We start from the raw sequence: 12,280 nt of genomic DNA on the forward strand, positions 1-12,280 counted from the left end.
TGACAGATGATTGAACAATAGGATCATATTATATATTTAAAAATGAGAGAGACCGGAGCGTGAGAGAGGGAGGGAGGGAGGGAGAAAGATATCAAGTTGATTTCATAAATAAAACGCGAAGTTTCGGAACATAGCAGATTCTTTAGTCTCATTTCCGACACAGTGGCACCTCCGACGGGACTCGCGAAGCATGGAGGAACTAACCAAAGAAGCAGAGGCTAAATTGCAAATGTTGCTGTAAACTAATGGAAAAATAGCAGATTTTTTAGTCATTTCCGACAGCCACAGGTTAAACAAAAGAGAAGTGTAAAGGAGTATGATCATACGGATTGTTTTGGTGGAATTCCGAATCCGAAGAAATTCTTTTTTCCCAGATGCGATCAACCTTTATCTTCTCTTTACTTTATTTCAATATTTGAATACATTGCAAAACACGCTGGTGATTGAAATTAGGAAGCTATCAGCCAAAAACCCTGCAATGCTGCCCTAAATTCCCCTAATTTACGTGTATGGAAAGTGCGCCGGCTAAAAGGAAGAAGTTCTACTCGGATCTGAAGAAAAGGGCCAGTTTGATTTTCACACTAAGTGAAACGGCCATATGTCACGCTCTTTTTTAAGTCAAGCAAAAGCAGATTCGAGAAGCATTTGCAAGCAATTTTAAAAGAGAAATCAGTGCTCCAGAGGTATTCAAAATCAGTTTAATGCAATACCCTTGGTGACCTTGAGATGTAACACTTTTGCAAGTGAAAATATTTGTGTGAGTCAATTGGTTTTGAAATCGAATATCTTATTCATTCTTTCAGTGCTGGACCTGGGAGACTGACGAAAAAGCAGCAGGAAAATTTCTTGGTTAAAAAGTCATAGACCTCTTCTTAGTAACGATCCGGTATTTCTTCATGGCCACCGCTGCAGCACCTTCGTTTCATTCGTCAAAAGAGACAACCAATTACGCCCGGCTGTGCAGGCTTCTGGTGGATGTCGGATCAGATGTCCTGAGAGAAGCATTTGAAAAGAAGCGTCCAACCGGTAACCTAGACACAGTTTTGTCCAGTCCTCCAGTCCATACAGTGCTACAATCACTGAAAAAGAAAGTGTTAAATCCCCTACAATGGGGCAAACTGTATCCTGCTGTCAGATCCTCAGTTTCATCGAAGAATTTCGATATAACTCTTCTTATGGTCTTGCTGAGGAACATTTGTGGTCTTGCTCCTCCAGCGACAGGCTGGGATACACTTCCTCCTGCCACAGACACAACCTTCGAGGCAGATATCGTTCGTATCAAGTGCTACAGAAACACAGTTTATGGTCATGTCAGCAACTCCTCAGTTGATGACCCAACATTCAATCAATACTGGCAGGACATCCAAGATTCATTGGTGAGACTAGGAGGAACTGGTTATCGAAGTGCTATTGATGATCTGAAGAAGGAATGCCTGGACCCTGATTTCGAAGAACACTACAAAGAGCTTCTTAAACAGTGCGTCATGGATGAAGTCAGCATCAAAGAAAAATTGGATGAAATTGGTAAAAGCCTGCATGAAATGACAGAGCAGTTTGGTAAAAGCCTGGATGACTTAAAGGAAGCAATCGTTCACCCTATAAAGAAAGCAGAAGACAAAGGTATTGTGTATTGACGGTAAAATCTGTGCACGGCCTTTTGATCTTTCTTGAGAAAGGAAACTTGAAGAGGAAGATTGAAGGGCCTCTGATCAGAGGGTGATAAGCAATTTAACAAACAGTTCATTTTAGTATTATAGAATGCCTACCTTTAACAAGAGCTCAAACTCAGAGAAATATCTTCCACTAGAACTGACCCCTTTCTCTCTGACCCGAAATTGGAAAAAAGACCAGGTGTTGGCTTTTCCATGAATTTTTTGGGTGATAAGCGAGTTATTTATCTATTTTTTTATTCCTCATGCGAGGAGTAAAGAGAACTCACAGTTCAAATAGATTCCCTGCCAAGGTTATTTGCACCAAAAAAACTGCAGTAAGTCCTACAGTATTTGCCTGGTCGGGTTCGTCGAAAGAAAGAAATGGGAAAAAGCTAAAATTCTTGATGAAGTGGAGACGACAGGACGCATTCTCTCCACTAAGTGTACTAAGGCCTCTGGCGTAAACACATACACAAAAAGTTTTCTAAGTCAAAGTTGGTTCCTCCCGTACCACAAATTCCTGGTAGCGCAACCGAAATGGGTCGGTTAGTGCAGGTAATCACATGATTTAGAGTAAAATTTAGGATGAAACAGCGCCAGCAAATTTTTCATAAGCGAACAAATTGCGCGAGCCTGTCGGGCGAGAGCAATTTTTAGTATTTAAATAAAAGTTACAAGTGCTGCTTTATCCCGAATTGCACGATATTTATTTTATTTAGTTGTTTCTTTCTTTCCTTTTTTTTCCGTGTCATGGCTCGCTGGTTCGGCCGCTTGCCTTTACCTTGTGCTGGAGTAGTCGGGCTTTTCCCCAAAAATTTGGGTCGAGATTTTATACTCACCGTCACGAACAATCGCATTTTTGCACTCTTAGTCTCTTAGGTATCGGTCGACAGCAATAATCAGTACAAGAAAGATATCCCACGCCTCATGTAAGGTAATCCAGAACAGTATTAGATTCTGGATTCCACGCTGTGAGTGCTGGATTCCGGAATTCCGGAATCTTCCTCGTCTTTCTTACAAACTATTGCGTGAAATTTCACAAGAAGTTTGTTAAGGGCCTCCGATTCATATTTTTCAATGCACAAACCTTCTAGACTTTTGGCCAGTTGTTTGTGCTTTGTTTTGTATTTTATTTTTTGCATTCTTCATCAAACTCTGGATTAAAAAGATTGTTACCTTCCCCTAACCTCTCCGCTATTTTATTTTGTTACGCTTTTGTGACTCTCTTAGCAATCAAACTGTTTCATCTGTCTACAATCAATTTCAACTTTCTGCTCTAAATCTCAACTTTCTGCGCTGTTTGGGATTAATTAACGTGTTCTCATCTAATGAGCGTTCTGAAATGTTTGCAGGCATATTATTAAGAATGAAATAATTTAACCTTCACACCAACCCCTTGCTACGCTTTTTCAATTGGTCTGTCGGAATTTGGTGTCAATTAATTGCGAACGGATTCGAGATTAACTCGCACCTTTGGAAAGCCTAATTAAAGCAAAACTCGGCGAGTGTGATAGTCAATGAAACAATCGCGTTTCAATGACTCTTCGTCGAGCATTGAAAAAGTTAGTACATGAATGGTTTATGAAAATAAATGGAGGTAACGGTTTTCTTTTCAGCTGTAGCAGAATACTCCGATGCGTTAAAAGAATCAATAAGAAGCCAAACCGAGTACCTCGCTAATGCCTCACCGGCCATGTCCAATGTGAGAACAGATCACATATTCACCAACATCCTCATGCAGCATGGAAGAAAACCAGTGGAGGATCTTGATGTGATAAGAAAAGAACGCCTTCGCCAGTATGGTCAAATTGGTGGAAAGCAAATTAAGAGGCGATCTCTGTAAGAGCGGTCCAGGGCATTTCGCATCGGAATAAAGTTTTCCCTCAAACTTTGCCCAATAATCTACCTTTGGTAGCGAGTAAATAAAACCACATTAGTTTCTGGAAATACGTTAAAATAAAATTTTTAGAGCTCTCAATAGTCAAAGCTGCAAAAGGCCCTTTTTTGACCGCTTGCGACATCGAAAATTTCAAAAGTTAAAAAGCCCGGTCCTCGTATCACACCGCATGCAGCAAAAGATCTTTTGTATTCTTAGACTGTGTGATATGTAAGGTGTATAAAAAGCATTTCAATTTTTATATTCGTTTATTCAGAGGTTCGTCATGATTTATTTAATAACACACGTTAGACAGCTTTCTGAAATTGGTCAAAAGTACTCTTTCTTTCTTGGTTGATATTGCTCAAGTCCAGACCAGACCATTGAAAACTCCGCTTGATTTCTTCTAATAAGATGTTTGGCATAAGAAAAATATAAAAACATCTTGCACTTATTAGTTTTCTTCGCCGTGGTGACTTCAAACTTTTAGCGATTTTGCTAGCGTGACAGCCGATTATGCAAATTAGTTCATTGAGCAAACTCCGACCGTTTTATATAAGTAGCTCGATAAATCTTAGATTTTGGCCATTTAAAGTTGAAAATATAGTAGGAGAGAGCTTTTAGACCACACTGATTGATACTCTAAACATTTTAAGAGGCCAAAATTTGACAAACTTTTCTATCTCGTGACGAAAGACGTCAACAACAACGTATCGAATATCATAATTTGATTAGCGCTCAGTCAACCTTTTAATGGCAATCTTTTTTTAAAAAATTGGCTTCTGTTATTTCATATTTGAGTTCTGACAGCCTATGTTATTCAACCTCTATGAACATTCCAGAACCAAACAGCAGGATTTTATTTAGTGTAACCGGCGATAACAGCGCACACTAAAATACACCGTGACCAGTGACTCTCACGTAATTCCATCGTGTAATTATCCTGAATTACTTCTCACGTTGAAATAAAGCAGCAATTGCTCGGATATCTAGCAGACAGGAACAAATATTATTTTGTCGTCACACCTGTCTGCATAACAGTCTCGGTTCATAACTTTGGAGGGTTCTTGTAAAAAAGAGTATCGCATTCGCCTAACGAGTGGACGTCATAATTCGATTGCATAGCAACTGCACTCCGAAATCATTTCCTCCATTTTTGCAAGAAGTGCTGCCTTTGTATCTCGCATTTTGAATGAGAGATGAAAATGTTTGCACATGTCTCTTAGTATCTTGACTTTCAGGCTAGGCAACCTTCCCTCTCTTGCCAACGAGCACACATCATAGATATCAAACATGATTGGATGTTTCAGTCCTATCTCATCCATTATTGTGTTCCTCGCCTCTCTCAAACACTCTTCGTCTACATCAGACGCGGATGCCTCTACCAAGTCGTCGTCTTCGTCGTCTACGTCTGTGGCATCATCCGATTCTTGTTGTATTTTAGATCTCTCTTTAAGGCACAATCTCGAGAAGAAACCCTGAATCTGTATGCTAGATAACCACTCTGCTCTATCGAACATTCTCTCTCCATCTTTAGTGCAGGCAGTTCGCATATCCTTTGCAACTTGCTCTGGGTCTTGTTTTCTGCCAGTGTCTCGTCCAATATTAAATTTCTGTGTCAAGTACTGCCTGAAATTTTGCGAAAACCGTACACTTGCACTTCTCTTATGAAGAGCCCATCCCATGGGAAGCTGTGAAGCATTTGTCAAAGGTTCTGTGGCCATTGCCACCAGTTCAGTCGAAATTTCATTCCCTAATGACAATGACTGAAAGTGATGAACCCACTCCCTCTTCACTTTGTCATAAAGAATTTCAGTCATGCTCGCAGGCACAGGACTCACATGATGAACTAGCAAGTTCATATTAAGGTCAAGGTCGGCCTGGGTCTTAAAATCTTCATCGCAACCAGGCTCAGGGCATTGATAGGTACTACCGTCGTTGCCATCATTGCTTTCTCCTGCTGATGCAATTCGTCGAGCAGTAATGGGGAAGAATGGAATCTCCTCCACGAGATCCGTCTTTTGCTGTGGACAAATTACAATTTTATTCCATGGAATAAACTTTCCAGGCCCAACATTAAACGCTCTCCAAACACGCAGGCCCTCATGTGAAAACTCAAAGTTGTGTAAGCTGTTGAAATTGGCAATCTTGTTAATTTCTAGGGTTGAGTTCTGTTCCTGGACTATGCACACTGACGCCGTCGTTCCCTTGACCGGTCTCTCTTTCAATGTGTTATACATGTCTGTGGCAGAAACAACATCATGGCCTTCGTTGCAGTATCTCCTGATTGACGCTTTTAACAGACACAAAATCCTGTCACACATATCTTTTCCAGCCTGCGGCTCAGAATGATCGTACCGCATGAGTTCGATTCCCTGGTGATGTCCGAGCTCTCGTAGGGATGATACCAGCTTATTGCTGTGATAGCAACCTGCTTCATCTGATCTTAGAAAGGCCTTTTTTATTCCTGGATTTTGTAACTTTATGGTGACAAAGAGATTTTCAAGGACTGACAGCACTGAAAACCAGTCTTGTTTACAGCTGTTAAAAAGGTGTACGTAGCAAGTTACTTCTAGGCTTTCCTCCTGTCTTACAACAACGCTACTCACATGCCAATTGATTCCCCTCTTAGCAAACCATTCTGCTTGCTTTTCCCGAAACTTCATTGCTGTGAACTTCATTGCCCAGTCAACTACTATAAATGCTTCATCTCCCTTCAAAGAGTCAAGAATTTGACGCTTGCACTGATTCTGATTCTCTTCTCTCAGGATATGCCCTTTCCATCCAAAGATCTTAGGGGCAGCATTTTTTGCTTCATAAAGATGGTCTTCCGCTTGAACCTTACCCAATTGCATTGTGTACTTCTTCAAGAACACTTTTCAGCTTCTCACAATCCTCACAATTCACGTTGTGGCTATGACTGCATACTTTCTGAAAGTCAGTGTCACCAGCATCGCTCAGTGCAAAGACCTTACAGTGATCGGCACATTTGCTATCGTCCTCTTTGCAGTGATTACGGTATGTAGTCTTCAAATACAACTTGCTCTCCTGAGGCCTCTTCCGAACTTCTTTACACCAATCCTTTTCCGCTCCCACGCGTTCCAGTTCGTCTATAATTTGGAGAAAATCCTTAAAACCATCCACTCCCTCAGCTGCAGTATTGTCTAGACCCCGCAATGATTTCCTCTGTGTGGCCCCTTGAACTTCTAGTACTCTCCACATCGTGGATTTACTTATCGGTTGAAATTCAGTTTGTTTGCAATGGTCCATGTATTGATTAATGATGGTGCACTTGGCCACTGTGCGCACCACGTTAGGTATGAAAAACTCTTCACCGTTCTCAAGTTTTATGGTGCGAGTACCGTAGGCTACGTCTTGATAGTAATATGGCCTCATAGTGAACTCTAAGAAGTGGTCTAGCTGACGCTGTTGTATACGGATTCTATGACGCGGGATTTTTTCAATGGGCACTCCAGGCCCCTCACTCTTCGCCTGTGCTCTTGCCTTCTTTATTTGTCTATCGGAGAGGTTTTCAAATGGTTGATGTAAGCGTTTAAGCTCGTTGGCTGAGAATCCATCAGCATAAATACTCAGTATTTGAGTCTTAAGTGATTTTGTGGGAGCATTCTGATAGGCGACCATAAGGGTTTGAAGGCCAACATGAATAGCTGTCTTGCACTTCTGTTCATGGTCTACGACTGCTTGGAATAACGCTTTACCATCTCTTGGAGCTATGACATCGCACACCAGCTGGTACGCTTCCCCGGCTTTTTGCACAAATTCAGATTTTTCAGTAAAGGAGCATTTTTCCCAACAATCTACTTGGGATTCCAAATGTGTAATCCTGGGTTTTTGTACAGCATCGGCGAGGCTATCAATGCATGCATTGAAAACTTGAATTGGATCTTGGACATTTCATCTCGTTGGTCTGAAATCCTGTATTTCTATGCTTTCATCAAGCGCCAACACGGCTGAAGGAGTCCACATTTCGTCATTGGTGCTGTGGGATAGCCTGGAAGAACTTGGTGTAATAGGTGAGCTCATGGCTAGTTTGAACTTCTCTAGAGCGGCATCTTTGCTTGGCCTTCGATTAAAGATATCAAGTTTTAGATGAATTTGTACACATAAACTAGGTAACATGCTTTCAAAGTCAACTGGGCGCGAGTGATTAAACCTAGCACGCACGAGCGAGAAGTTACGCGAGAGAAAGACATGGCGTCTGTTCTCTCAGATGCTTACTACAGGCTTTTCGCCGAGAGCCTTGTACGCAGGCTAACTGCTTTAGCAGTAGGCACATCTCTTTTGTAGTTTACAAAATATCTACAAAAACTGAATCGATACAACCAGATGTACCCTTCGGTGTGTCTTGCAATTAACGTAACCAAAAGGCAATTACCTCGAGATCCCTGATATAGGCAAAACTCCAGTAAGCTATGATTAATTACTAAAGTTATTTGTTATTTTATTGGAAAAGGGCTATTATCTCAGCTTATGTACACAACTGCATGCATCAATATCAAACGCTTTTTATTCGCACAAACTCTTTTACATCACATAAGCGCAGGAATCACTGTCTTCTTTCTCTGTGGATTCCAAAGAGACCCATGGCATTTCCTTCACAGAAGCATTGTGCTTGTTGCAGCAGTTAATACAAATAACTGGACGTAGGAAAAAGTGGATTAATATACGAACGAGCGATTGGGGAGAAAACGGGAGAGATTGGTTGAAATCAGCCACTTCAGTATCTTAAATCACTTGTTCCTACCTGAACCTACTTGAACGAGAACGCCATACATCTTAGAAATGGCCTTTGAAATTTCCAAATTGACAGAATACCGGCTCTTTGCCCCCTTGGAATCGCTACCAGGGTGTGTCGGATACTGGCACGCTGATCTTTGGCGCCAGAACTTCCCATAGGTGTGCCTATGCTTTGCACAGACCAACATTCCTTCCGTGACACTCTCTTTTGACAAATGGATTAAGGAGAGATGACTCTCTACTGAGTCAGTACACTGAAGTAAATTAAACAACCCGGAAACTCCTCGTGAGTCTCCGCACGAAGTTTCTATGGAATGCGACAGAAAGCAAGACATCTTACTGCGAATGCTGCTTCAAGAATTTAGTGTTATTAATCAAAAGCAAATCAGTGCCGAAAGAAGCAATTGAATTACAGCTAACAGGATTACGCACTTTACAACATAGATATGGCTAATTGTTGGAAAAATTAGGTAACACGTAACGAAATAATTTATTTCCTTTAAAAACGCGGAGTCCTTTTCTACAAGAAAGTTCTAAAGTTGTGAATAGAAACTCTCATAAAGTCAGGTGTGCAGACAAAATTTTCTCTTATTCCTGCCGACTAGAATTCTGAGCCAAAAGACGATGTTATCACTGCTTTATCTAGATGGGAGAAGTAATTCAGGATAATTACACAATTGAATTACGTGACAGAGTCACTGGTCACGGTATATTTTAGTGTGCGCTGTTATCGCCAGTTGCACTAAATAAAATCCTGTAGTTTGGTTCCGAAATGTTCACACAGGTTTAAATAGCATAAGCTGTCAGAACTCAAATATGAAATAACAAATTGCCATTAAAAGGTTGACTGAGCGCTAATCAAATTATGATATTCGATACGTTGTTGTTGACGTCTTTCGTCACGAGATAGAAAAATTCGTCAAATTTTGGCCTTTTAAAATGTTTAGAGTATCAATCAGTGTGGTCTAAAAGCTCTGTCCTACTATATTTTCAACTTAAAATGGCCAAAATCTAAGATTTATCGAGCTACTTATGTAAAACGGTCAGAGTTTGCTCAATGAACTAATTTGCATAATCGGCTGTCATGCTAGCAAAATCGCTAAAAGTTTGAAGTCACCACGGCGAAGAAAACTAATAAGTGCAAGATGTTTTTATATTTTTCTTATGCCAAACATCTTATTAGAAGAAATCAAGCGGAGTTTTCAATGGTCTGGTCTGGACTTGAGCAATATCAACCAAGAAAGAAAGAGTACTTTTGACCAATTTCAGAAAGCTGTCTAACGTGTGTTATTAAATAAATCATGACGAACCTCTGAATAAACGAATATAAAAATTGAAATGCTTTTTATACACCTTACATATCACACAGTCTAAGAATACAAAAGATCTTTTGCTGCATGCGGTGTGATACGAGGACCGGGCTTTTTAACTTTTGAAATTTTCGATGTCGCAAGCGGTCAAAAAAGGGCCTTTTGCAGCTTTGACTATTGAGAGCTCTAAAAAATTTATTTTAACGTATTTCCAGAAACTAATGTGGTTTTATTTACTCGCTACCAAAGGTAGATTATTGGGCAAAGTTTGAGGGAAAACTTTATTCCGATGCGAAATGCCCTGGACCGCTTTTACAGAGGTCGCCTCTTAAAAGCTCTCAAGAAATTTTCATCCCAACTGACGGAAAACATCCTGAATCTGTTCTTGTCACTGGAAAGGCAGGCATTGGTAAAACACTGTTTTGTCAAAAGGTGATCAGAGATTGGGCTGACAACAAATTGTTTCGATCCGGAGCAAATGCAGAAGTACCTGATTTTAAGTTCGCATACTTACTTACGTTCCGTCAGCTTAATCTACTTGGGGACGACCCTGTTACCTTGGAGGATATCCTAAACCGATCCTCAGTGCTAGACGACCACTCAAACATCGACGACTCTATATTTGAGTACATTGTTCATCATTCCGAAGAAGTTTTGATTATAATCGACGGGTATGACGAGTGTTCACAACAAGAGTACATTGCTAGTGATTCAGATGAAAAGTACCCAAATAACTCCAAAAAGAAAATGCCAGTAGCAGCACTGTGTGCCAAGCTTATCAAAGGAAAAATACTGAGAGGTTCAGTCGTCATGATCACGTCAAGACCCGATGAATCTGACAAAATAAAAGCCAAAGACATCTATTTTGATAGATACGTTGAAATTACAGGATTTTCCGAGCCACAAGTAAAAGAATACATTGCAAAGAATTTTAAAAACAACGACCGAATGAAAAATATTGTAATTGACCACATTACAAAGAATGTCAATCTTATCAGCTTTGCCCACATTCCTGTGCTCTGTTTTCTTATGTGCTCCTACTTTGAATATACTCTACAGCAACCAAAGAAGAATAATCCTCTCCCGGTGAAAACAAGTGACCTTTATGATGAAGTGGTCAACATGTTCGTGCAAAAGCACGATAAAAAGAAAAGAGCCTCTCTCGAAGAGACTCTGGATGAATTATCAGAGCTGGCTGCTCAACTTCTTCTGGAGAGGAGGTTTCTTTTCCTTAAAGAGGATTTGAAAACTCTTGACTTACACGAGTTTGAAAGGCTGTGTGGAAGCGGTCTTCTTCATTGCGGTCCTCCTTTCAGAAAATCTTTTTCTACGACGACTAAACACACTTGACTGTCCAAGAGTACTTAGCGGCTCGTTGGTTTGTAAAGACAAGAACCATCCCCCCCAGACATGTGTCTACAGAAGTAGTTCTATTTATGTCGGGTATTTTGTCCAAGCAAAAAGACAACGAATTTGTGGAAAAGTTGATTATCAACAAATTTCTCAGCGACGACCTATCAGCAGATGAATGCACAAGGGGGCTTTTAATTTCTAAATGTCTCCTACAATACGAAGACATCGAGTTTGCTAAGGGAATAGTAAGGAGATTTCACGACATATTCTGCATACGTAATGAACGTTTTGATCTTTCTCACGTCGGGATGGCGTATGTGGACTGCCCTGTTGTGTCTTTTACATTAAATGTTTTTGGTGCGCTCAATGCAGAGGAGGAATCTGAATGGAATAGAATCACCACGCTTGAACTGAGTGGTGGAGAGGTTACCGATGCCGGTATTGCCAGTCTATGTCAAGAATTACAAACACCAACATGTAAAGTCACCGAACTTCATCTGGGTCATAATCAGATCACCGATGCCGGTGTTGTCAGTCTTTGTCAAGCATTACAGGCACCAACATGTAAAGTCACCGAACTTGATCTGGTTGGTAATCAGATCACCGATGCCGGTGTTGCTAGTCTATGTCAAGCATTACAGACACCAACATGTAAAGTCACCGCACTTAATCTGCGTGGTAATCAGATCACGGATGCCGGTGTTGTCAGTCTCTGTGAAGCATTACAAATACCAACATGGAAAGTATGGGGAGCCATTTGTGCCAAAATTATCACTCGTTAGTGATGAAACTCAATCGTTAGAGCTATCAACAAATCGTGTTTTAAAATCAATTTAGTCTCCGCTCTAAAAAATGTTCAATCATTAGCCCTAAGCCTCAATCGCTTGTGTTGTTCCACCAATCGCCGTTGTAAGACTCCAATTAAAAGCGCCAGTTGTAAATCGCTGGTGTTCCGAGACAGATCGATAGCGCTTAATATCAATTATAGGTTTTAATGTCAGTCGATAGTGTTAAACGAGTATGGCTTGTGTTATTTGTAAAATACAGAAATTGTAACGATGCCAATCGTCAGTGCTGCCACCAATCGTTTGTGATAAGTACAAATCGCTACCACAAAACATCAATCTTTAGTGCTAGTATCGACTTATTATCGATTCTAACTTGAACCAGCTTGTTTAGCAAAGATGAACCAATCAAATCTTGCTTACTTTCTTGCAATCTGATAAGGGACATTAAAATCCAAAAACATATTTTAAATAGCTCTTTTTCATACTTATAAATGCCAGGCTATGTCAAGCTTTGCAGACACCAACATGTACAGTCACCGCACT

The 12,280-nt window shown here is 40.5% G+C and overlaps 1 long non-coding RNA gene and 1 pseudogene across 3 annotated transcripts in view; one reads left to right on the forward strand and one right to left on the reverse strand.

The window, feature by feature from the left end:
- Positions 1-896: 896 nt before the first annotated feature.
- LOC149045328 (NACHT, LRR and PYD domains-containing protein 3-like) lies at positions 897-12,206 on the forward strand (annotated as a pseudogene). The gene is made up of 3 exons (XR_016187186.1): positions 897-1,620; positions 3,269-3,470; positions 9,917-12,206. The product of XR_016187186.1 is annotated as an NACHT, LRR and PYD domains-containing protein 3-like (transcript).
- The window catches only part of LOC149045329 (uncharacterized), a 12,920-nt gene continuing 1,919 nt past the window's right edge, over positions 1,280-12,280 (reverse strand). For both annotated transcript variants that reach the window (XR_016187198.1, XR_016187197.1), the window contains one exon: positions 1,280-1,418. This is a non-coding gene — a long non-coding RNA (uncharacterized LOC149045329). The remainder of the gene's footprint in view (positions 1,419-12,280) is intronic.

The sequence above is a fragment of the Pocillopora damicornis genome, chromosome 5 (assembly GCF_964200805.1).
Source record: "Pocillopora damicornis chromosome 5, jaPocDami1.2, whole genome shotgun sequence".
NCBI lineage: Eukaryota > Metazoa > Cnidaria > Anthozoa > Scleractinia > Pocilloporidae > Pocillopora > Pocillopora damicornis.